This window comes from Aquarana catesbeiana, linkage group LG05, assembly GCF_042186555.1.
Source record: "Aquarana catesbeiana isolate 2022-GZ linkage group LG05, ASM4218655v1, whole genome shotgun sequence".
Lineage (NCBI taxonomy): Eukaryota > Metazoa > Chordata > Amphibia > Anura > Ranidae > Aquarana > Aquarana catesbeiana.
The window spans coordinates 188670031-188696845 of NC_133328.1; the positions used below are offsets into that span (position 1 = coordinate 188670031).

A 26815-nucleotide genomic window follows, 5' to 3' on the forward strand; every position below is an offset into this window, starting at 1 on the left:
TACATTCACTGTTCCTGTTTGACAGATAAAGAGATGAGAGGAAATCAATAAAGATCCAGAAAGGCACTTCACAAAGGACATTTAAGTAATGCTGGTGTTCACAATTCACCTTACTCTCTATTGACATCATATCACCTGATGGCCAGCTACAAGCTACACAGGCAATTTTTTGTTCTAAAATCTGAATAATCAAACATTGCATGCAGTCAACAGCATGAGTTGAAATGTCTCCAAGTGATCACTAAATATAAGCTATTGGACAGCAGGAAATTATGATCAATTGAAACAGTATAATGTAGCAAACACTTTAAAAAATGTTGTTAACAGGAGCAGAAATGACATAGAGTAATAGATTTGGAAGAGAACAGTCTCAGCAATATATAGAGTGGTGTACTATGACTAAATTCCCATTCCAAAGCAGCTGGGTGGTATTACATACTCCCATTGTATTGGCAGTTGCTGGAGTCAGCGCCCCTATTTTGATAATATGAGACATCAATGTTTTGTCCACGCAGCATTTATAATGCCAAAGTGTCTGACTTCAGTATCATAGGCCTAAAATGGAGGGGTGTTGTTTTCAGTAAACAGGTTTAAAAACTGTACAAAAAAAAGTGGCAACCACCCCAACCCATAACTGTAGCAAGGTCACATTGAAGGGCAATGCACATCTCAAACAAACAAAAGGTTTCTCACCACACTTACATGCCAGCCTGCAAAAAAAAAAAGCCTTACAAACTGCATGGAAGATTCAGAACAACATTCAATGGTTATTTTCTGTGGATGGAGGGCTCTCTGGCACTTGCATAGATTTCATTTGAGTGTGAAAACCTAAAGACCTGCATTCTTCCTTTATAAGGGGATTATCTAATCAATGTGAGCAGGCACACTACTACAATAGTACATGGTATATCACTTTCTATGCACTCACACAGTACAGTAAGTGTAATCTGGCCACCACCCCGGGGAACCAAACCAAATAAAACTTCACACCATCCCCTTATGTTGCCCAGTCGGAGGACAGGTTATGTTCTGGATTGTTGCATATTATGTGAAGTAATGCATCCATCCTCATAGTTCACAGTAGAAACACAAATTTGTTTCTGTTCAGCCCAGTTCACCCTGTTTCCCCTTCCCAGCAGTGACTTAGCAGTTCAGGCCTCCCTATTACCCAACAGCAACTCAACAACCTTCCATCCTACACATCGCTAATGTTGACAAAGCACAGGTGCTCTGGAAAGGGAAGCAGGGTTAACTGAGCTGCCTAAACAAATAACTTCAGTGCTATTGCTGTGCATTTTCAGAATGAATTGCTCCACAGTGTCCATTGCTACACAAGGTAGTTAAAATGATGTACTAATTTGAATGTCAATATTGTGGCTACAGGTTTACCAGATGTTTACTAGGTAAAATATCTTCTGGGCTAGTTTTCTAGATCAGAGTAAAAAGAAAAATTTTACATATGGATGTTTTTTTCGCAAGAACTGTAACAATCAGACATTATAAATATAATAAAACATTTTTTTAATATTTTAATAAGATTGGGGTAAAAAGAGTTAAAAAAAAGTATATATGTATAGCTCTTTTGCCTGTAGTATGATTTTCAGGTACAAATAAACCCAGAAAGCCATATATAGTGATCTATTTCTACTGACTTAAATATCTTTTCAGATTGTTACAGGTGAATAGATTGTCTGCACCATGAAATGATCACTTCAATCACTCAGCTGATTGCCATTTAAAACATATATTTAATGCCTGAAATGCATGGCCACAGTGTTTTCTGTTGATAAAATGATGTATTCATTTGAATTTAAATACAGTAGAATATAGTTAGGAGTGAATAAGAATGCAAATGAATGCTGCAAAGGATAAGCAAAACGATTTAGTAAGCAGCGGTGGACCAAATGAGCAAGACAAACTATGCCAAAGAGCTTCTCCCATAGCATTCAGCATATGTATTCTGCCCCTGTCTGTGACACCCCCATTCCTTCTTTATCCTAGCATATCTTGTCTTTTAACCAGTTATATGCACAAAGCAGCGAAACAGGCATATTTATAAATTTCATGGTCAAGCTGCACTGAAGATGAATTCTCCTAAGTATTATTTATAGACATTTAACATAATGTCGGTGTCATTTCCAAAAAACAAACCCACTTCATTAAAAAACACAACTTCATTAGAAGAAGGGGAATTCTTACTTTGCATTTGAATACTTCACCCCTCCCTAGTCACCAGATGTAGAGAACAATTTTGTACCAATTTTGAAAATTGCCCTTACTAGCATATTATAGTAGACTTGCCTCTTAGTATGTCCTCCCACAGCTATTCAAACTCATCCTCCTTTCTTCATGTCATCTTCTGGCCTTTTTCCAGGTCTGGAGTGTTCTAATGATAATGTATCAACTCTGCATAAGCACCATGTTTACATAGCGTTGGCACCACACTGTTAATGCTGGCATCCTACAGACTCTACATTACATTTCACATATGGGTCTGTGTACAATTGCCATCATTGTACAATAACTACAAGAAAATTGCAGCAGGAAGCAGGTTTTATGGCAAAAGAGTATTTAGTACATACAACTTTACTACCCATTCTTTGTTATAACTTTAGTTCTGCTTCAAAGCACCCCCTTGTCTGAATATCATGTGGGTTGGTATCACTTTTTTATAAAAAAAAGTAAGAAAAATGAAATACTTTGAATGCAAGTCTTGGGATAACACAGAATAAGCATTGAACAATGCTTATAGTTTTTAGTATTTTTTGATGGGCGATAACTAAAGTATGACTGCCATTTTAATTACAAGCTTGCAGTATGTGATACAGTAGCTTAAAGCGGACCTTCAGTATTTTTTTCAACTTTCCATCTATTAAATCTTCTGCCCTTTTGTTTTAACTTTGGATAGTAAAACATTTTTTTCTGTCAGTAAATACCTTATAGAGCCCACTTCCTGTTTCTCGTCTGGTAAAAAAAAGCCTAGGCTTATGACCTCATGCACAGCTCTCTCTCTAACTCTTGTGAGAGTTTGAGCTGTATGCCTGGGAACCCTTGAGGTGGTGTTACTTTGGATTCAGGTCCATATCCCCCCAAGACGCACAGACTCTGGGAAAAGTGTATATGCCATATTAGAAATAGTGACTGATTCATACTGTTGGCACACATACTGTTAGATGCTAATGTCATCAGCTCCAGGCATCTGTCTGTAGTCTTCTATATTGTAAATTAGTCTAGTCTGGCTTGCCACAGCTTCTAAGTGTCTTTCACCCATTGTTGTCTGTGCTAATTAACCCTGCAATTGTATGAAGGAGTTCTGTGTTGAGATGTATGATAATGTGTAGTGTAGTTAGGGAGCCACATCAGCTGCTTTAAGGGATTCGTTAATTAGCTCATGTTAATTTATATTTCTGGTTACAGGTGTATTGTTAGAGTAATATGAGCAGGAGGTAGGAACCTCCTCTTCTACTGTATATAAGACTTGTATTTTGGTTCTAATAAAAGAGTCCATGTTCAGCAACTAAACAAGTATCGTCTTGTTTTGTGCTTGTGAGCGGTTGGAATATCTAATATCTATATTCAGACTGGGAGGAAGTGGTATATGGCGAAAGCACTCAAGCAGAGTGTGGAACGTTTCGCTACACATACCATAAAATGAAAAGCAGGGATTTTTTTGTCATCCCTTTCATTTATCTTTATTGCTTTTCCTTTCTTTACTCCATTTTCTCAATTGCTATTTCATTCCATCACCTCTGCATTTTTTATTTTTGAGCTTCAAAAAAAAAAAAGATTGACAATTAAAAAAAAAATTACTTTCTGCTATAAAAACTATTTAATTAAAAAAATGAAAACAAATCACATTTCTTCATAAGTTTAGGCCAATATGTTTTCTACTACATATTTTTGGTAAAAAAATCCCAAAGTGAGTCTCCATAATGAGGACAAAAAACACTAAATAATGTCCAGGATACTTTTTAAATTTTCATTAACCTTTGCATTTTTATGACAAGCTTTCAGGGCGTTTCTTTCTTCTTGGTACACAGTGCTGCTTGGACTGAGAAAAAGGGAACACCCGGAAGCTTGTCATGAAAATTGAAATATTAGTGAAAATAAAAAAAAGTATCTTGAAAAGTACTCAATAGTTTTTGTTGCAAGTGCACTAATAAAGCTACAATCACCTCAAACATAAAGGGGACATAGACAGCAATAACAACCTGACAGTAATTCTAACCCCTCACCACCCTATCCAAATATACTTTAATGTCCCTGTGTTAGCAGCTGTTCCAGGTCAGAGAAGCACTCAGTAGCACCTTGCAACTATACAACTTTCCTTAGGTATATTGCATCTTGCTCCTTAAAGTGGTTGTAAACCCCATTCATGAAATTTGTCCTAGGCACAGTCATCTGTATTGTTTACTTATCTCTCTCCAAAGCTCTAAATGGCGTGTCTTTCTGCTGCTCCATTCCTCTGGTATCAGCAGAGTCACTTCTGAAGTTCTGACAAGTTCTCCGACACACGAGATAACAGTAGCTAAAAATTTGTGTCAGGGAAGGAGCTTAGAGGAAGATTAGCGGAGAGCTTGTCTATTAAGTCTACAGCTCTGCATGTTCCTTCGTTGCTCTGCCTATGTGGAGGGGGGTGTGTGCCTTTCTTCCAATCAACTCTTACACAGTGTAAGCCCAGACTCCACACCCACCCCCATGTGCTCCTGAAACAGGAAGAAAGATTTTAAACACAATGTGCACTTTCCAAAGAGAATATGAAGGGAAAGACAGCAGATATACATGTAAAACTTGTAGGAGGATTTGTTTCGTCTCTGTGTATCATCTGAGGCTGTTCACTTCACTGGGTATAGGAGAGAGTTTACAACCACTTTAAACTATATATACATAAGCTTGTATTGTGAATACCTTTTTATTTGTAATAAAATATATTTTATCTAATGACTATTTTATAAACACAATGGCATGACTAAAAATGAACATTACATGTATTATCATTGCTAAAAGAAGGAAATAATAAAATTAAAACTTAGAGATACTACAGGATGTTCCAAAAGCGTACTGTGCTTAGAATATAAATTTTCATTGATAATCAATAGAGGTTGTTCTATAAATTGATAATGAATATGCATTATGAAATATAGGTAAACATAGCAACCCAGCACTTTATTAATAATGTCAGATTCCAACTCATTAAATGGTATACTGAATAAAATTCTAAAGAGCTCAGAGAAAAATGCAGGTACTAATGGGACTAACTGTGCAAGATACAAAAAAAAAATCCAATTATCAAAGTTTAGTAAGGATTGCAGTATGTATGTCATACTTTATATGATGGAAAAAGCTACCAGAAAGAAAACCTGGGGCAAGTTCAAATCAGAACTAAAGCCCTCAGCAGGTCGCAAGGGCTTTTGCCACAATGTGAAACTATGTGCAGCTTAGTTGCACAGTATGGCAGACCTATTTGCCAAAGCGCCCTTCTCCGGTGATGGCTGCTATCTTGCTCCTAGCTCTGTTGCCACTGCTAAAATCATCATACAGTATCATATTTATTAAAGCTAGTACAAAGAGAAAAGAACCTCCTAAAGCTAAAATGCACACCACTGTTTATCTTTTCTAACATACCACGTAAAAACATTTTTTTCCCCGATCGCTGTAAAGTAAAAGATGTTTAGATTTTCATTACTATTTTCCTTTGATATTTGCTTCAAGATCAGGGGAATATGTACTGCTGCTTACAAAGAAAAGTTGGAGTATAGCTGATAGATACGAATCAATAAAGGTATTACAGGTTGACCTTATGACATTGTCTAAAATATACTAAGCACATGGATTTGATGTCTGCAGGTATGATGGCTATAAAATATCAATGAACCTTTCTGTGTACATTGTACTTTGTCTTTAATTTAGCATTTCAGGGTTAAAATCTGAACAAATGTGTTTCTTTCTGTAGAAAATTATTGGCTGTAAGAAATTCAACTATTTTTATTCAATACCTGTTTTTTTTTTTTATTTAATATAAAAACACTCTTGGTTTGCCTTGCTAAAACATCTCATTACCAGGAAAAAAACTGTGAAATTCTACCAATCTACTGTCAAAAAATAAAGCTAATGACACACATCTTTGAAAATTGCAACCTAAATGACAAATTAATGCTCTGGAGAGACATTCAGCTTGGTAAAATGCTCTCAACAGAAAATACAAATTTAAAGCTAGGCATACGAATAAGAACAAATCCAAAGAATTGCTAATAATAATGCAACACCTACAGAGAGCAACGTGTAATGTTGACTTGACACTGTGGCTAATTTAGTGGGTTACAGCATATCTCAAGCCAAAAGTTTTGTATAGAGTGATGAGAGTTTTTATTGCTCTGGGTTCCCTCTGTTTGTCCTGGTGACCATTGTCACTATGGCTGAAAAAGGAAAATACATTGTTGCTATTAATGGGACATGGATAGAGGCAAAATATTTCAATGAGGGTACATGTTTTGGTGACAACTATCTTTTAAGAGGACAAATCCTTCACTTTGGAGGTATTTCTTTTAATTTTCTGTTGTGTCTATCGAACAGGAAGTAAATGAAAATCTCCCAAATGGGCAATGAAAGTTATGGCTTTATTTATACTCTAATTTTACACCAGAAACTCTATAATTTCTGTGTTTTAACATTCACCCGGTGATTCCGTTGAATAGATTATAGTAGTAAATACCCTAGCCTAATACCTGTATGATAAGAATGGTGTTTCCTCCACAGCGATTCAAGTCATTAGCTCTATTTGATGACCTTGGACATTGTGGCTCCTGACACGTGGCCTTATAAGTCTGTCCAATCTCTAGATTGGGCAAATCTAAGCATACCACTTACCTTAGTGTATTTAGAACACATCAATATTTAGTGATCCACCCAACATAAAGGAAGAGGTTTTGGGGCCTGCCAGAGTCACATGACCGTGGGAGCAGTATAAAGGAAACCTTTTCTGAGAAAGTCATGGAACCTACCGATGGTACATCTTATTCTGCAAATGTTAATGTCCTACCTGTCATTTTCACTGTCTTAAGCCTGGTACACACTAATAGTTTCCGACATTAGTACAGCGATCTCCCCACTGAGCTGTTGTGTTCTGATAGGGGTAAGGCCTGGTCAGCTGCTGGTTTTCCAACAAGGCCCCTTTCACACGGGACGGATCCATGTTGATCCGCCCCGTGTTTATCCGCTGCTCAGCGGGGATCGCTCCGCTTTCCCCAGCTGAGCAGGCAGATGACAGGGCGGGACCCGCACACTGTGCAGGGACCGCCCTGTCAGATCTCCGCTCTCCCCTATGGGGGATCGGAGGAACACGGACCGTCTGTCCGTGTTCCTCCGATCCGCTCTGCAGACGGATAGAAAAATAGGATTTTCTTCCGTCCGCAGAATCGGACGAGAGCGGAGGCGGACGACATCGGGTGTTAGCGGATGTACATCCGCTGACACCCGCTATCCCATAGGGATGCATGTATGTCCGTATTTCATCCGAAAACGGATGGATGAAATACGGACATACTGTCCGCATGTGTGAAAGGGGCCTAACACTTTAATTCTCTGTGTCCCTTAATTAGAAAATGTATGCAATAAGGATTTCTGACTTTACTTTGACTTGATTCAGGTCAATGACCAACTTTAGTGAACCCAGTTGTGTCTCTCAAAGAAAGTTTCCTTTAAGTTATATTAACAAAATCTTTCCTAAGTTTTAAATCAATTTGATGGAAAATGGGAGGGGAGGTGATATATATTTGCCTGTCTGTTATTCTGCTATATCAGTTTAATAGTAGATAACCTTTACTCTTATAGTAATTCACAAGCTTTTGATTTAAATGAAAATATACAAAGCAAAAAAATAAGCTTTTTGTGGATTTTGTTTCCACAAAGTCAATTGCAAATTAGCTTTTATATAAAAATCTAGTAAATAGCCTTTACATCACTGGAAAAGTAAGCTTTAAATCATTTCAGAGAAATATCCACCTATATAATTAAACTGCTATTGGCAGAATCCTGCTTGCTGTAGTCACGACAGTTATTTGACAGCAAATCTTTAGGGCATTCTTTATATTCAGTATTGGCAACTGCACTGTCATGCTGAAAGAATACAAATGTTTATGTTTTGGGAAGTTGTGCTTAGTGGACTAAACACAAGTATTAGCCCTGGATAGGTGGTGAAACAAAATGAAAAGTATTTCATGGTCACACCACAAAAATGACAAATTACCACCACCCTGCATGTTTTTTTGTATTTGTATTATATTTATAAGTAAACTCAAGTCAGTTGTTTGATTTGATGCTCTGGGGCAAATTTCCTTGGAAAGAGCAGCTTCCCTTGCCACGTGAACAGCCTACTTACCTTCAGTTACATTGTAAAAAATGTATACACTATGGTAATGCTAAGGTGTTCTTATATTGCAGCTGCTCCCACCGTAAAATATATCCTATAAAACGGGATATATCTAAACTAAAAAGGGCGTCAAAAATGTAGTACCTCCCTCTTATTTCCTCCACCTTCTGCGGTTCTGATCAAAAATCAGATACAAACAATGAAACCTAAACAAAGCCTAAATAAAAAAGTGTGCATATTAATCCAGAAGTATAAAACACCTCCCTCTTTTCAGAGTACCACAATGTGTATATACTGAGTTGTTACCCTTTATAAGTGCAATGCTACCACCAAGGTTTCAAGGGCACTAGTAGCCCAGAAACCTTGGCTGGTGCATACAGTGTGTTCACCAGCATGCAGAGCCGGTGTCTGGGAGGTCTAGAGAAGTGTAGAGGAGAAGGAGGGAGTGGAGCTCTATAAGTGGAATCTGTGGAAGTGTCAGAGCCCGTGGAGAGTAGTGGTGGCGGCTCTTCTCTCAGTCTCCACCTGGTTGTTAACCGTAATGAATAGTTTCCACTGACCTCATTTGAGAAGGCTTCAAAATGAGAGAGAGGACATGATTAAGAACCAGAGGGGAATCGTGGATGAATATTGGAGCCAAAAGACATATTATTCTAAAAGCACAAAACAGAGCTTCTTAGGGATTAAGGATCTCTGATGAGTGCAGTCCTGGAAGGGGAGCATGTGTGGCACAAAATCATGAAGTGTGGATTCAGCACTTTATTTTTAAAGCACCTTCACAAGGAGTTTTATAATAACAGACTGTTTATGGTAGTTTTTTACCATATTTAAACTAAGAGGAGGGTGTTTTGTAGTACTCAATATGTATTTACATTGTAGCACACGCCCTTTAGATGAAGTCATAATGACTAAACGCGTCAGCTCATGACCATACGGCATCCGGAAGTGACGTTTGCATTCCACTGACAGTGCGGAACAACCAGCCAAGCCAGCCGACTAGCGTTCCGGATGGTACCTTACCGACTGACCGGTGATAACAACCTAATGTTTTATACAATGCATTCATTTTATTTATGTTTGTAAGTGTGATTCCTATGGGGTTTTGTGGAAATAAATGCTTGAACAGGATTACACTTTGTGGAGCTCTTTTTTTGTATAAAGCAGCCAATCCCTGGAATGAGCAGATCCCAATTAAGCTCTACCACTCACGAGGTGGCGACCCCTGGTGATTGTGCATTAATTTAATAACTGAAGGACTTTTTTGATTGAAAGACTTTTTCCTTTTCTGCACAAATTCACGAGGTGTTATGAAATATATTTATTTAATATATAAATGTCAGTCATTGGTATAGGTAATGACATGAGTGTGGCTAATTGCCATCTGATTATACATATGATGGAATGTGTTTTTATCTAATGCTTTTTGTTTTAAGTATCTTTTGTTATAGCGGCAGCTTTTTATGTGGAGACACAATATATATTGGGTGAATAGTTGCACTGTTGAAGGATTACCGAGAGCATGGTGTCGCTGAGGAGTGTTGTGTGGGCCCCTTAAGACACCTCTAGTATATTACATTGTAGCACATGCTTATTCTGAGTGTAGCACTTTACTGATTTGATTGTTTCTGAAAAGAAGAAGCACTTTAGTGATCTTATTTGCACATATTACCAGGTATTGCAATATTTTGAATGGAGGAGTTTTATAGTTCTGGAGGATTTAAGTTTTGCACATTGTAAGTAGCATTGTACTTACTTATAAAGAGTAGCAATCCAGTATATACACATTGTGGCATGCTAAAAAGAAGGAGGTGTATTATAGTTCTGAATGAATGTACAGACAATTTTATTTAGCTTTTATTTGTTTCCACACATTTTTGGATCTAATTTTTGGTCAGAGCTGCAGCAGGTAAAGTGATAGGAGGGAGGTGCATTGTAGCTTTACCCCTTTGACACCCTTTTCGGTTTCTATATATATCCCATTATATAGGATATATTTTAGGGTGGGAGCAGCTGCAGTAGGAACACCTTAGCATTACCAAAGCATACAATGCACCTTGTAGCGCTATACATTTGACACCCCTTTCTACTTACCTTTAGTAAATCAACCCCATAATGTGGTTCAGAGTACTGGCAATACTAAAATACCATATTACTAATTTTAGTTGAAGCGGATACAAACAGCTGAAGCTTAAGGAGCTGGCTGGTGATATCCAGCCACAAAAGGGCTTTATAGAGATCTGGAAGTTACTTAAAGTGGTTTTAACCCTTACATATACCCAGTAAATCAGGTGGCATCAGGTGATACAGAGATAAAAACAAATCCTCCTACATAAGTTGTATCTGTTTATCTGCAGAAAAACAATGGATCCCGAAAAACCCAAATTATGCACTGAAACCATAAATAAGAAAAGTCCCTAAACATTAAAACATTAAAATCCATATTGGAAAATGCCATAAATTCCATGATCTGAAAAAGGGGCAACACTAGTGGCAGCTCCCCATAAAGCAAAGCAAGTCTCTGAAGAAACAAAATGAAAACAGCCGGGTGCGCCAGACTAAGTGTAGGAGTTAATACATCAGAAATGTATTGTATGTACAGCCAAATGGTTACTCACATGGGTAGGATAAAAACAGGCATATAGTAATGAATAATGCCTGGAGTCAATGTAAATGCCATGGAAAGAACCACAGTGGGTTTGCCATTCCCAAGCTAGTTGTATCCAAGCCAGACCGCAGAATGTCAGCTGATCGGTATCATGACCAGCGTGGAACACATGGGAAGCCGGGCTAGATATAATGTCCACAGACAAGTCAGGTGACACATTCCAAAGCTTCCAATTTCTCATCAGACCTAATAGGATGCTGCACATGTCAGTCTTATATAGGTCGACTAAAGCTCGGACCTAACTGTCTCCCCACACTGACAGTTAATTTTGAGCTTTAGTTGGCCTATATAAGGCTAATATGTGTGGCATCCTGCTAGGTCTGATGAAAAAGCAGAAGCTTTGAAATGTGTCACCTAACTTGTCTGTGGTAATCACATCCGGCCTGGCTTCCAGTACGTTCTGTGGAGTTTATGATACTGAATCACTGACATTCTGCAGTCCAGCTTGGATACACCTGGCTCGGGAACGGTGAACCCACTGTGGTTCTTTCCAGGGCATTTACATTGATTCCAGGCATTATTCATTACTACATGCATGTTTGTATCCTACCCATGTGAGTAGCCATTTGGCTGTACATACAATAAATGTCATTCTGTTTACCTGTGACCCTCTCTTCTCTACATCAGCTCAAAATACACATATCAAAGGATTTTTCTCAGCAGTAGAAGACAGGGAGCAGGGATTTGACATCATGCCCCCTACAGAACTAGAGCACAGAGCTTAGTGAAACTTGAAAACTGAGTGAGGGAATGGACACACACCCCTCCACACACTGTCACAGGGAAAAATGCACAGTTGAGGCTTTCAGTCACCTGCTGTGTGCTGGAGAGAGGAGGACTGTCGCCTGGGAAGCTGTATAGTCGGCATAGATTAGTATCATTGACACACTATAGAAGGATATGATTTAATAATATTTCATGTTGGAAGTTTACAATCAATTTAAGCATTTAAAAGTATTGTATAGTTATTACTACTGATTTCTTGTTTTAACATATGATCATGTTACTTTCTAAATATACAACAAAGAGAATGAAAAATAACAAGATCCATTGTTTTACCAGTTTTCCCGAACATTTAATCAATATGTATTATCCACATGGCATAAGACTCTTCCTTACAGTGTATTCATACACCATTACCATGAACAGATTGTTCATTAAAGAAAAATCTGTCGTGCTTTTCCATCTTTATATTGTGTTGCATGAAAATATTAAATTGTTGGCACACTTCTCAAAGACCCTGACCTTAGAGCCTAAACAGCCTCCTCACTCTATTTATTGGTGTAGCTATTGACCGTGAGTTTATCATTCTCTCAGTGAGTAATCCTTTTGAGTGCTTATTTAGGATTAATTTGCTGAGTGACTGACAGATTCAGCAGGGTATAGGTAACATATAATAAATTCCCAAACAGCAGGAAAACAGTGAAGGTCAGGAACTGTCCTAAATTAATTACTACTGCACACCAGTTTAGGGAAGGATGTAATTACACAACAATAATAAATGGAAACTGGATTTTAAATTACTTTGTACTTAGATGTGGCAATCAATATGTAAATTTGTTTAAAAACAAATGATTATTGTTTAGTGGTCTCAGAAAATACAAAAATGCAGTAACAGTTTTTGATCATGTCAATAATAATGTCTTGGATCCAGCCTAGGCAGAAAGGAAATGACAAGTAGTTGTATTTATTATTATGATTGACAAGTAGTTAGGATGAGTTTGCTGAGTTGTCAAGGTGCCATTTAGATTATTATTTTCATCTGCATTATTACAATGGCTTGAAAGCTGTACATCACTTATCTCTACTTATATGAATGAAGCCCTTGATATTAACTATCAACTTCTATGGGGATACAAGAATCCCTATTTATATACACACATAATAACTTTTAATAGGAAGAAAGGGGAACAATTTCTCTTACTTTTACTTGGTCAAAACTTGTTTGTATGCACAGCAATTACAAATTTCTAACTGCTCATTTTGCCATGTCTAGCATGACAACAATGGTTTGACCATTCATTCTATTATGTATTTATGGTTTTCATATGAAAAATAAATATATTTTTTATTAATTCTGTTGGCTATATTAACCAATTCCAGACTGCCCTATAGCAGATTTAGTGCTACAGGGCGGTCCTCCTGTGCAGGATCACACATAGAATTGACTCTGCACATCCGCCTACAGGGAGTGCACGTGCACCACTGGCAGGCCACTTCTGCTGTGATTAATCACAACAGAAGCTGAACTGCGGGTGCCGGGCACTGGATGTCCACCTGCATCCGCTGATCATCAGTAAAACACACAGAACAGAGATCTGCCTATGTAAACAAGGCAGATCTCTCTTCTGACAGGGGGGAAAGTATGGATTTTGTGTATGTAAGTATGGATTCCTTCCCCTAGTAAAGGCAGCACACACATGTCCCCAAAACACTGGTGAGGCACACAGTTAACTCTTTTGGTTGCCCTAGATGTTTAACCCCTTACCAGCCAGTGCAATTAGCACAGTGACAGTGCATATTTTCAGCACTGATCACTGTTATAGTGTCGCATGTTTTGACAAAGTGTCAAAACTGTCAGTTAGTGTACGGTTGTTCGCCGCAAAAGTTGCAGTCCCGCTATAAGTCGCAGATTGCCGCCATTACAAGTATAAAAAAAATCCAGAAACATATACAATAGTCTGTTTGACACTAGAACATTCACGTAAACCAATCAGTATAAGCTTATTGGGATTTTTTACCAAAAACATGTAGCTTGGCCTAAATTTATAAAGAAATTAGATTTTTTATTTATTGGATATGTTTTAATAGCAGAAAGTAAATAATATTGTGTTTTGGTTAAAAATTGTAGGTCTTCTTTTGAAGCTGCTGACTTTTATTTTTTTATTTTTTTATTGTACATGCTTAAACTTTGCTTTAAGAAGCAGAAAAGACTGTTACTGTGGAGTAAATCATCCACAAAATATGCAGCCCAGACTTTCTTAGTTGTTCTCTCTGTAGCTCAGCTCCACCTGCCAGCAGTTAGTTGACAGCCTGTTGGCCTTCAAATCTCTAAAGAAATGTAAGGGTGCAATTAGGGTGGCTAAGATAGAACACGAAAGACACATAGCAGAAGAGAGTAAAAAAATCCCAAGAAATTCTTTAAATATGTAAACAGTAAAAAAGGGAGGACAGACCATATTGGCCCCATAAAGAATGAGGAAGGACATCTGGTTACAAAGAATGGGAAGATGACGAAGGTATTGAATTAATTCTTCTCAGACTTCATGAGGGAATCGGGGGGCTTCAGTAACCAAAACTGCAGTGTTTATCCTCATGACACAACACAGGAAGCACTTCCATGGTTAACAGAGGACAGAATTAAAATTAGACTTGGGAAACTTAACATTAATAAACCATCGGGACCAGATGGCTTACATCCGAGGGTAGTTAGGGAACTCAGTGAAGTAATTGCCAGACCATTGTTCCTAATTTTTACTGACAGTCTACTAACTGTAAAGGTACCAGGTGATTGGAGAAAAGCCAATGTAGCACCAATATTTTAAAAGGGCCCAAAATACATCCCTGGGAATTACAGACAAGTAACATCAATAGTATGCAAGCTCTTGGAGGGGATGATAAGGGACTATATACAAGATTTTAGTAACAAGAAAGGTATCATTAGCAGTAATCAGCATGGATTTATAAAGAATCGTTCTTGCCAAACCAATCTATTAACCTTCTATGAGGAGGTGAGTTGCCATCTAGATAAAGGAAGGCCCGTAGATGTGGTGTATCTGGATTTTGCAAAACCATTTGATACAGTTCCCCATAAACATTAACTGTACAAAATAAGGTCCATTGGCATGGACCATAGGGTGAGTACATGGATTGAAAACTGGCTACAAGGGCGAGTTCACAAGTTGGTGATAAATGGGGAGTACTCAGAAGTGGGTAGTGGTGTCCCCAAGGGTTCTGTGCTGGGACCAATCCTATTTATTTTGTTCATAAACGACCTGGAGGATGGGGTAAACAGTTCAATCTCTGTATTTGCAGATGATACTAAGCTAAGCAGGGCAATAACTTCTCCGCAGGATGTGGAAACCTTGCAAAAAGATCTGAACAAATTAATGGATATGTTAAGTTAAATTAAGAAATGTGATATTACCATTTTTGCAAAAAAAAACAAAAAACTTTTCCATATGCCCATTCTAGACAGCATTAATAAGTGAAATTCAAGAAGTAGAATAGATTCAGCATATGGCAATGTTATGGAGGAGGATAGGCATATATAGGAAGTTGGAGCCAGAGATCCACACATATCCTTGTCTAAAAAAAAATATATATTTTCATTTTTCTTTTTCTTTTCCTGTCTTTTTCCTGGGGCATATACAGGCATATACAATGTGAAAAGTATTGTCAGTGTGAGATGATATCACTTAAAACTGATGTACATCACAGAATGTCAGATTCAAGCCATGTGTAGATTCACTGCATCTAGTATTCACTAGATGGCACAATTCACAACAAGCAACCCAAAAGAAAGTCAGTGGGGATATTGTGAGCTTATAATACTGCCTTTATTAGAGGGAGCATGCTGCCATTGTGACATCACTGCCTTAAGTATTGTAACATAATGGTATCATGTGTAGTGTGCATTAACCTCTATCTTACTGGCTTGGGTGAGGCCCCTGCCATTGTCTACCATTGAGCCCACCAAGCATCTCATCTTTACAGAGCTAAAACCTACAAAGTCCAAACCAGGTTCCTTATCAAGGTGTTAGTCTTTACTGAAGGACATTAAATGAACAGTAAGCCATCTAGGATAATGGCAGCTCCATGCTTAAACAGATTGCAACAGTTGTTGTAAAAAAAAGGAAGAGAGGTGAGTTATGACAATTCTCAGTGGAGAATATTGAGAAGAACTGCAACACACCACTTGCAGAAAGTTTCTCAACCCTCCTAATGAGGAGGAATTCTATAAGTTGATCTTATCTCCTGAGTATGAACACTTCCCCCTCCCATAAAAGGGGAATGCACACTCTAGGCTACTCAAGCTTACATGGTCCTTCCTGTGCAAGACTCACAAAAAAGGAGGACATTCTCTGTTCCTATCCACAGCACTGGAAGGTTTCCGTTACTATCTTATATCATTTAAAGGTAAAATATTTGCTCATACTACTCTTTTTCTCTAGTATATTTTGGACATTTCTCCCTTTTTAAAAATGTTCAGCCAATGTTTGGTCAATTTTGAATTGCTGCATCATCTACAGTCTCTTAATATTTAATGAAAGTTTAATTGAAACTGGCCTGCAACAGGACAGTTTTGCAACAGCAAGAACAGGGGCAGCCGCAATGAGCTACTGACCACGCTGTCTCCAAAGTTGTCAACTAAAATCATACAGTTCTGCAAAACCAAATAGAGCTTTAAGGCTTCCCCCAAACATTTTATATAAAGGATTGCTACATGTTCCAATTTCCCTTGAAACCACAGAAAAAACATCCCTTCTGTAAACTATTTTAAAAAGGATTTTTATGCATTGGAACACATCTTTCACAGCAGTGCCCAGCTTTCCATGCTTTTTTCAACATTAGGTTTCCTAATAGCTCTAAAAATGGCAGAACCTAAAAGGGATTAGAGCAAAAGATCTTTTGACCCTATTTCTCCTGAGAGTGACAGGAGTGCATGTAGTTCTGGACTGCTGTGACCCATAGGAGCTAAAGTCCGCTGTTGGCTGATGTCACTCAGCTGGTCCAGGCTCTGGAGTGATCCTGATTTTGATGTTGGGATCCATCCAGATGCCTGGACTGGAAGCTGACTGAATATGAACCAAAGAACTGCGCTTTAGGATAAGTATATGGGTTCAGAGACTAAGGTTGCTGCCTCCCTTATACAAAGTTCCTATACAGGTTCCTTGCCAGAATATAGCAGATCCAACAGTTAAAACTACAACATATATTGCAAACGTCCCATATATTGCTGTTATATAATTTATTCAGGTTCCCACAGGTGACTTGTTGGATCTGCTATATTCTGGTTTGCTCTATGCAATACAATATATGTTGTTCATACAATTAAATTAGGACAACACAATATCTATATACCATCATAGAGATATATGGTTATTAATAAATGCACAGTATGGTATGCAGCCTCTGGCTTCCTTCCCAAAGGCTGTATGACACAGTAAGCTGTGCGACACTTGGTAATTATCATAAATTTCCATATTATATGAGTAGTGGATTCATACTGATCGTAGGACCACCCATACTGTAATAGGGGGTTCATACATATTGCACACCTAAGATCTATGAACATTAGTAGGGAGTGCTACACTTTAGGCTATCCCAGAGTATAACCATTTTTAGGTAGCGCCAATATACCCAAACAATTTTACTTTTAATATTCTGGAAGCTGACTGAGCCTCTCAGCAAGCTACTGAGAACCTGAGCCAGCTGCACCCACTCCCTGCACACCCCGGAACTCCAGTGAGTGCTGGAAGGGCAGAACAAAAAGCCAGGGACTGACAGTCAGCGTCTCTTTGTTAAATGAAAACTGAGGACCAAGTGATCAGTGGTCTTTGATTGCTCAGTTCTCAGTCTTAGAGGCAGCAGGGAACAGATGCAGCATCGGACTAATGCTGCATCTACCAAGTTGAGAATAAATATTTATTTTTTAAATTGACATACTATTCAAAACAAAGTAAGGCGCTGACCTATTGTCCCAACCAAAATGCATCAATTATAGTGCACCTACTAAATTAAACATGTAAAAACTGGTAAAAAAAAAACAAAAAAACAAACAGTCAATAATAGTCATGATTTGTGAATGATGAGATAAAAAAAAAGATACAAATGACTAATCCACGTACTCTTCTGAAAAAATATTAATGCCTAAATCTTCAATATATAGTGCTTCACCAAGTGTGTGTTTTTTCACACACTTGATAAAGCACTATATTGTATATTGAAGATTTGGGCACTAAAATTGTTGATGCATTTTTGGTTGGGACAATAGGGCAGCGCCTTACTTTGTTTTGAAAAGTATCATTGTGTAGTGTTTTTTGCACGATAAAAGGAGCAGCAGCCTTAGATCACACAGTGGGATATACTAGTGAAAGGAGAAGTTGGTTCCCCTCATAATTGATCACGTTTTAAATTTGCATGCTTCTCTTTTCATAACAGGATGTGTCTGCCATAGACTTCAGTGGGATTCACTGTTGAGTTCAGGTTCGCCAAATTTCAAAGAGGATTTGCCAATCCCTTGGTGAATTAAACCTAAGCAGATTTGCTCATCCTTAGTTTTTGTGATAAAAAAAAAGCTCCAGTGCAGTAAGAGTGCAGCTTCCAAGATCAATATGTTCATACATCTGCCCTTTATAATTATGGACTGGATAAGCATGTGGAGTCATTAAGCTGATAAAGGAAATTTTCAGGATACAAATCTGTTTGCAAAATGTTTTATCATTCACAGATAATGAATAGACATCCACAGACAAGGAATAGATTCAAGTTCCCTTGTTGTTTCCTGTGCTCGGCCAGTAGTACTGACCCTCATCCTGGCTTTCAAACATGCTAAAAATTATGCAGCAGCAACCAAGAGCAATCAATCAGAAGTCAATTAAGTGGACTTGGGTAGTAAAATTAGAATGGATAAACTGCTGGGTTTTTGCACATTGCACACAAATATTGCTCTTTGCAAAATTTCAGTAGTTAATACCAACAGAGTTACATCTTAGAATAGAGATCGATTACAGCAAAGTTTAACAGCAGGGTATTCCACAGGTGAAATTTGTAATGACTTGAAGCATGCTTCAACTAGACAATACAAGGCAAAAAGTCATTACATATGTTACCATGTGTTAATGCTGGACAGCAATATTTAGTCACACTTGGGCATTATCCTATTAATTAAACACTTGCCTACTGGGCACCTTTACCCTCTTCCTGTCCAGGCCAATTTTCAGCTTTCAGTGCTGTCACACTTTGAGTGACAATTGTGTGGTCATGCAACTCTGTGCTCATATGAACATGTTATAATTTTTTTTTTTTTTTTTACACAAATAGAGCTTTCTTTTGGTGGTATTTAATCACCATTGGGTTTTTTATTTTTTTGCTAAACAAAAGACCAATAATTTAAAAAAAAATGTTTTTCTTCGTTTCTGTTTTGGTAATTTTTCTCCTTCACTGATGTGCACTGATAAGGCTGGACTAATGGGCACTGATAGGCTGCACTGATGGGCTGCACTGTTGGGCACTGATGAGGAGGCACTGGTGGGCAGTGATAAGGAGGCACTAATAAGGCTACACTGATATGCGGCACTGATGGGCACATATGGATGGACCTGATGGGCACAAATAGACAGCACTGAAGGGCACTGAAAGGCGACACTGATGAGAGAGCACTAATAGGTGGGACTGATGGGCACTGATTGGCAGCACTGATGGGAATTAGTTGGCACCACTGATGGGCACTGATGGGCAGCACTGATGGACACTAATGGGCAACACTGCTGGGCACTGATGGGGCTGCACTGATCATCAGGACACTTATGATCAATGCCCTGAAGATCAGTGTAGATGTCCCCTTTCACACTTGCCAGTTACCGGCTCTCCTCTTCTCACGCTGTGATCGTGTGTGGAAAATAATTCCGATAACCTGCAAGTGTGTTTACATTGTGGTCAACACACATTGGACACAGCTGATCACGTGGTAAAGGGCCACTGTGATTGGCCCTTTATCTCAATAACAGAGCATGCCAGATGCACACCGAGCGGGCATGCAGGGGGTAGTGGTTCTGGGAGGATGTCAATAGACGCCCTTCCAGAACTGGAAGACCGTGCTGTAGCCGTAATTGGGCTAAAGCTCGGTCAGCAAGTGGTTAATACAAGGCATGTTTTCAATCTATTTCTATGAGTTGAATTAACGCTATTGAATATAAACCTTATAAAAGCAAATTAAGACAGAACAAAAGAAGATGAACAAATGTAAAAATGACCACCTACATCATAAAAAAATCTGTCATGCATCTAAGCTATTAGGTAAACAAAACTATGGGCCTTTTTTATTGAATTTGTAAGCTCGCTCAATGGATCACAGATCTTGAGCAATGCAGCTGGAATATATTACTGTGGTACTAAAATAAATAAATAATTAAAAATCTCATATCGAATGATAATAACAATTATTATTCTTTTCATAAATAATTAACTATGATCATCAAAATATGTGTTATGTGTACTTTTAATTGTTTTTGTTTTTAATAAATATATATATGTATATATATATATATATATATATATATATATATATATATATATATATATATCATGTGTATGAATATATTTGAAATCTGAATAGATATAGTGTTATATCATGAAGTCAAGAAGTGTTAACATAATTTTAACAGACCACTGGCACTTACAAATTGCTAACATGCAGGTGCAAGGCAACGTTCTCTTCTAGACATGCCTGCTGAGACTATCATATTCCACTATGTACTACAACACCATGCTCTCAGTTGGAGCTTTACTTAGTAATTATGCCTCCTCTAAAGAGAAGTGAAGTCAAGATTCAGTAATGACAGTGAAGATCCAGTCATGTTACTTGAAGATAGAGTCTTCCAGTTTTTAATGAATAATCCATAAAGTTTAAAATCAAATGCATATTTTCTTTACTTAGTGTAAAAGTGTGTAAAACAATGAAAACACATTTACTAAAGTGCCTCTTAAAATAGAACACCTGGCAAAACTTGAATAGAGAGGTTCTTCTTTATTATTCACGATGCCACAAGTTGCCCCTGGCATGCACAAGAACTTACTCCCAGAACAGCTCATAGCCAGCTAAGCTGGTCCCAAAACATGGCCATTGTGTTGGAGTATATGTTACCTTGTCCTGTAATCTATTCACACCTGAAGCTTGCTGATTGGCATTCTCTAACAGGCATTTATTGATAAATCGGTAAAAAAGTTGCTGCCTTTCATGTGCAAGTAGTGGAGATGGGTGCAAATATTTGTTGGTTAAAAAACCTTGCTCTATTTAAGCCAATCTTCCAGGTAGTGGATATTAAAATCAATGGCATACAAAAAAAAAATAGATGTATTTTATTGAAGTGTAGAAGCAGAAGGATTTTGTATTTATTCACTGTAATTTTCTTTTATATACTACTGTGTTAAAATCATTTTAGAAAAGCTCTGTACTTGAAATTGTTCAGAATAATTATTTGTTACATTATCACTGCTAGTAAACTACATGTCTGAGATTGTGCATTGAGTTTGCTTATTTTCCCCTGTATGAATGAACAGGCATATGCATTTGGGGATATAGAAGCCTGTGGGTATCATTTATCCAGCAAGGGAAATTGTGCACTTCTCACAATTACTGGCAGGTAGAAGCTTGCCTTTAATAAATTCTGCCCAACATGTTTATTAGCTGCACTTGAATTATTTCCAGGGTTTCACTGGGACTGATTAATGCAGTCAAAAGATGCACAAAACACAGTAGCGGTCATTCTCCAACTGCACTAACATGCAAGCCGATGATTCAGTCAATATCATTAAGATTATTAATCATCATCAGGCTATACATCCAATGCAATATGAATGACCTAAGGCCAGCATACAGGCAAGAAATATGATGGATAGGCTGGGTACACCTCAATGTTTTGTAAAGCTCCATAAAACACTTTCCGAACACCTATAGTAGTTTACAAACATTCAGTAAATGATTCTAAGCATTCCAAGAGTACCTACAATGTATGTGAACCCTGTTCAGATGTCCATAAAATGTTGTTAATGCGTAAATAGCCATTACTAATTTTTTTCTTTTAAAATGAAATATTATGGACAGTAATAAATAGCTTACATTATATTTGATATTTTCTTTAAAGTGAAATTCAAGCCTATCACTAACTGCTCTTAAAAATGTTTTCTCCTCCCTCATTCTACCTATTTTGTCTACATTTTGTAAAAAAAGATCTGTACATTTGTTTTTTTTAGTCCGCTCCAGTCTGGTCACAAGAACCTGCAGTTCCAGCCCCCTGTGTCAGTGATCTGCGGCTACAAGGGGAAAGTAGGGAGCGCTGACAGTGCTGAGGGGCCATGGGAGTCTATGGGTGGTGCCATGGCTCCCAGAATTCCCAGCAGTTGTGCCCAAGACTCCATGACATAGGGAACCTGCAGATTCATGTGACTGGGCTTTTTTTAAACAGAGTAGGCAGGATATTTAGGAGGAGGGAGAAGGAACATTTTTTTTTTTTTTTTTTTAGAAAAACGATTGTTAGGGTTGAATTCCACTTAAATGCCATACAGGCAGATTTGGAGAAAACATTTAAAAGTGTTTATCCAACCCTTAAGCAGCAGGATTTAAAAGGACACAAACAGTAGGTAGTATGAGCGCAGAAAAAAGGGCAGAAAAAAGTCTTTAGAGCTATAATCCCAGAAAAGATTGTATAAGTCCATAAACTGTACGCAAGCACTAGTAGAAGCCTTCTGTAGAGTAAGTCAGGCAGCTCTAGTAGAACAAATACAAGGGGCAGAGAAAAGAAAGTGCAATCTAATTGCAGCATGTAAATGTAACTTTAATAAAATCGATTTAAAAAACTCACATGCTCACTACAAGTGCATTCCGGATGTGCTCCGCACCAGCATGAGGAGACCTTGGAATACAACCCAGAGTCCTCAGCTTCCCTCTCCTAAAATGACAGCTCCAACATCGGGCATGGGGTTCAACACTGGAGCGAAAAGTCCCATCCTGTGATCCCTTGGGACTTTTTGCTTCAGTTTTGGACCCTGATGAGCTTATACTTATCGTGTGAGCTTTTTTTTTACCGTTTTTTATTAATGTTACATTTACATGCTGCACTTACATGACTTTTTTTTTCTCTTTCCCTTGTCCCTGCCAGGATTTATATCTGCCCTAATATTAAATACCACTCAAACGCATAGAGATTTATTTACTAAAGGCTAATGTTCATTTTTCATGTATAGGTGCACTTTGCATGGGAATTTCCCCAAACCTTAGTGAGTTAACAGAGATAAAGCTATGTTCATCTCCATCATCCAATCGTGTGCAAGCAAAAGTGCTGTTTTCCATGTACACAACCGGGTATTCATTGCCAAGTGAAATTTCATCACATTCACTAAGCTCTGAGGAAAATTCCCGTGCACTGTGCAACTTCCTTTGCAAAGTAAACAGCCTATTTGCCTTAAAAAAAACAACAGCATCTATCGTGAGTAGGGATGAGCCGAACACCCCCCTGTTCGGCTCGCACCAGAACATGCAAACAGGAAAAAAGTTCATTCGAAAACGCGAACACCGTTAAAGTCTATGGGACACGAACATGAATAATCAAAAGTGCTAATTCCGACAATACACATAGAAGTTCATTGATAAAAACGGCATGAAATTCATCCCCACAGGGGAACCCCGAACCAAGATTAAAAAAAAAAAATGACGCGGGGGGCCCCCCTAAATTCCATACAAGGCCTTTCAGGTCTGGTATGAATATTAAGGGGAACCCTGTCCAAAATTAAAAAACAAAAAATGACGTGGGGGGGTCCCCCTAAATTCCATACCAGGCCCTTCAGGTCTGGTATGGATTTTAAGGGAAACCCCACGCCAAATTTAAAAAAAAAAACAGCGTGGGGTCCCCCCAAAAATCCAGACCCTTATCCGAGCACGGAAGGGAAGGGAAGGGAAGAAGACGCTGCGGAGGAGATGCTGGACGAGAACACCGGAGGAAGAACCAGAAGAGCCAGAAGAACCAGAAGAAGAAGAAGATGGAGGAAGAACGAAGGAAGATAGAAGATAGAAGAAAGAAGAAAGAAGAAAGAAGAAAGAAGAAGCATTTAAATAAAGGAATTGTCAAAAACTGTCTCTTGTCATTTTTAACATTTTTGACAGTTTTTTAGTGAAATGGTAAGTACCCCCTTACCATTTCACACAGGGGGGAGGGCCGGGATCTGGGGATCCCCTTGTGAAAGGGGGCTTCCAGATTCCGATAAGCCCCCCGCCCGCAGACCCCCACAACCACCGGCCAGGGTTTTGGGGATGAGGCCCTTGTCCTCATCAACATGGGGACAAGGTGTTTTGGGGGGCTACCCCAAAGCACCCTCCCAATGTTGAGGGCATGTGGCCTGGTACGGTTCAGGAGGGGGGGTGCTCTCTCGTCCCCCCTCTTTTCCTGTGACCTGCCAGGTTGCGTGCTTGGATAAGGGTCTGGTATGGATATTTGGGGGGACCCCACGCCGTTTTTTTTTTTTTATTTTGGCGCGGGGTTCCCCTTAAAATCCATACCAGACCTGAAGGGCCTGGTATGGAATTTAGGGGGACCCCCCACGTCAGTTTTTTTTTAAAATTTTGGCTGGGGTTCCCCTAATATCCCTACCAGACCTGAAGGGCCTGGTATGGAATTTAGGGGGACCCCCCACATCATTTTTTTTTAAATTTTGGCTGGGATTCCCCTTAATATCCATACCAGACCTGAAGGGCCTGGTATGGAATTTAGGGGGACCCCCATGCCATTTTTTTTTTTAATTTTAGTTCGGGGTTCCCCTGTGGGGAATTCCCATGCCGTTTTTATCAATGAACTTCTATGTGTATTGTCAGACCGGCAATGCATTAATAGCTGCGAGTAGTTTTAAATGACTTTTTTTCCTTTGAAAGATCATTTTGCTGTTAGACTGTTCTAAACACGGGAAATATGCACCCCTTTACAGGCATACTATAGACACCCCCAGCTACGAAATTTAAAGGGATATTACACTTTTATTGTTTCACTTTAAGCATTATTATATCACTGCTCCCGAAAAAACGGACGTTTTAAAAACTTTTTTTTGCATTGATCCATGTCCCCTGGGGCAGGACCCGGGTCCCCAAACACTTTTTATGACAATACCATGCATATAAGCCTTTAAAATTAGCACTTTTAATTTCTGCCATAGACTTTTAAAGGGTGTTCCGCGGCATTCGAATTTGCCGCGAACACCCCAAATTGTTCACTGTTCGGCGAACTTGCGAACAGCCGATGCTCGAGTCAAACATGAGTTTGACTCGAACTCGAAGCTCATCCCTAATCGTGAGAGAAAATAGGAGCTGGCAATGGTCAGATTTTGAAAATACTGTTTGACCTTTTACTTCTAACGTCAATAACTCCTGACTAACTGGCTCCTGGTCATGTGACCACTGTGACACACAGTCACAGTGGTCATGTTATCAGCCGATCTTTACCAACTCGTGGCATTCAGAACTTTTTAACCACTTCCTGCCCGCCATATAGCAAAACAGAATAAAATATGTAAGTGCTAAAGTAAATTAGTTGTGAATCAAAGTATTGATTGTGTTAACCAGCATATTTTATGTATGAAATGTTGAGGTGGCTTTTCTGTTTATCATAAAAATATAGGCAACGTGGCTCGTGTATGCAAATCATACAAGCCCAGATAGCAAGCAATTGTGGTGCAAGTTTAAAAAAGACTTGCTAAGCTATTGCTAGACTTGCCAGGCTTCACAAGTTTGTTGCCCAATTGCAGCAAGTCCACATTGTATGACTCCAGATCCATCAACATTCTTTGCAAATATTCTGAAAGTCTGCTGCATGTTCTGGTTCAGTTATGTTGTGCAGTAGTCACGCCACCACAGGGGTCACTGAGCTCTTGCTGTAGACTGACCACTGCAACTTTGCTCTTGCTAGAGACTTGCCATGCAAATTTGCTACAGATTGGAAAATTGTCAACTAGAACTTTGTGCTTTAAGTGCTCTGCAAGTGTGCAACTTGCCAGTGAAAATGTGCAGCAAGTTAACAGACTTACAATTCAATGCTTCCCAAATTTGTGGTAAGTTATCCTTGCTATCCGGGTACTGGTCATTAGCGGGGACCAAGATCTGTCTCCGTTCTGGGAGCACATAGTGTGCATTCTCTCAGCACAGAAATATCTCCCGCCTAGCGACCCATATGTTCAGCATGTGGGCATTAAAGCCCACCCTTTTGCCTCAGCACATATGTAATATATGGTCATAAAGGGCCTAAGCAGTGTGAACAGGGCTAGAATTTTGATCTGCAGATGCTAAATAAAACCTTCCTTATAGAACTCATCAAAAGTACTGTATGTCTTATAAATGGACAGCAACACAAAATGTATTCAACAAATATTACCTCCCACCTTTTTTTCTCATTACCATGAAAACTCTTGTGAGCCATGGCAACTTATGAGCATTAAATACCGATAAACTAAGAAGCATATCCTAAGATAAGTCACTAGGACAGGCAAGAGAAAGAATTATGCGATGCAACAGAGGAAAAATAAAGAAAAAACTATATACCCCTAAAATAAATGAATCTGCTGAATGCAAAGTGTGTGACTCACTGCAAAGATTAATGGTAAGAAACATCATTTAAATAAATTACAATATTTAAATAAGCTAATTCCCATAAATCTTTGTTGTGTCACCAGCAGTTGCATTGCATGACATAATCTATTTACCGAACGATTTGATAAAGTGTTCCCACCAGGTTCATTGCACAGCAGGGTAAGAAGCACACTTTTTAACCCTAATGATATAAATGTTCAATCAAAAAGTATAGATCAGGAAAAAAAGTAAACAATGCTGCACACATTATGAATGTAGAATGTTTCAATTGTTTTCCATGTTAGATGAAATTTATATTAACCATTGTGACATTAGGGAAGGGGGGGATTTATCAAATGAGCTACCAATTGAATTAGGAGCTTGTCTAGAGAAAAATGGGCTGGAGTTCAATAAGCAAAGCATTCACAATGATATTGTGTGTAAATGCAACACT

The 26815-nt window shown here is 38.5% G+C and overlaps 1 protein-coding gene across 1 annotated transcript in view; it reads right to left on the reverse strand.

Moving 5' to 3' along the window:
- The window catches only part of CNTNAP2 (contactin associated protein 2), a 2786505-nt gene that overhangs the window by 2203509 nt on the left and 556181 nt on the right, over positions 1 to 26815 (reverse strand). The gene's annotated exons all lie outside the window — the stretch shown is intronic.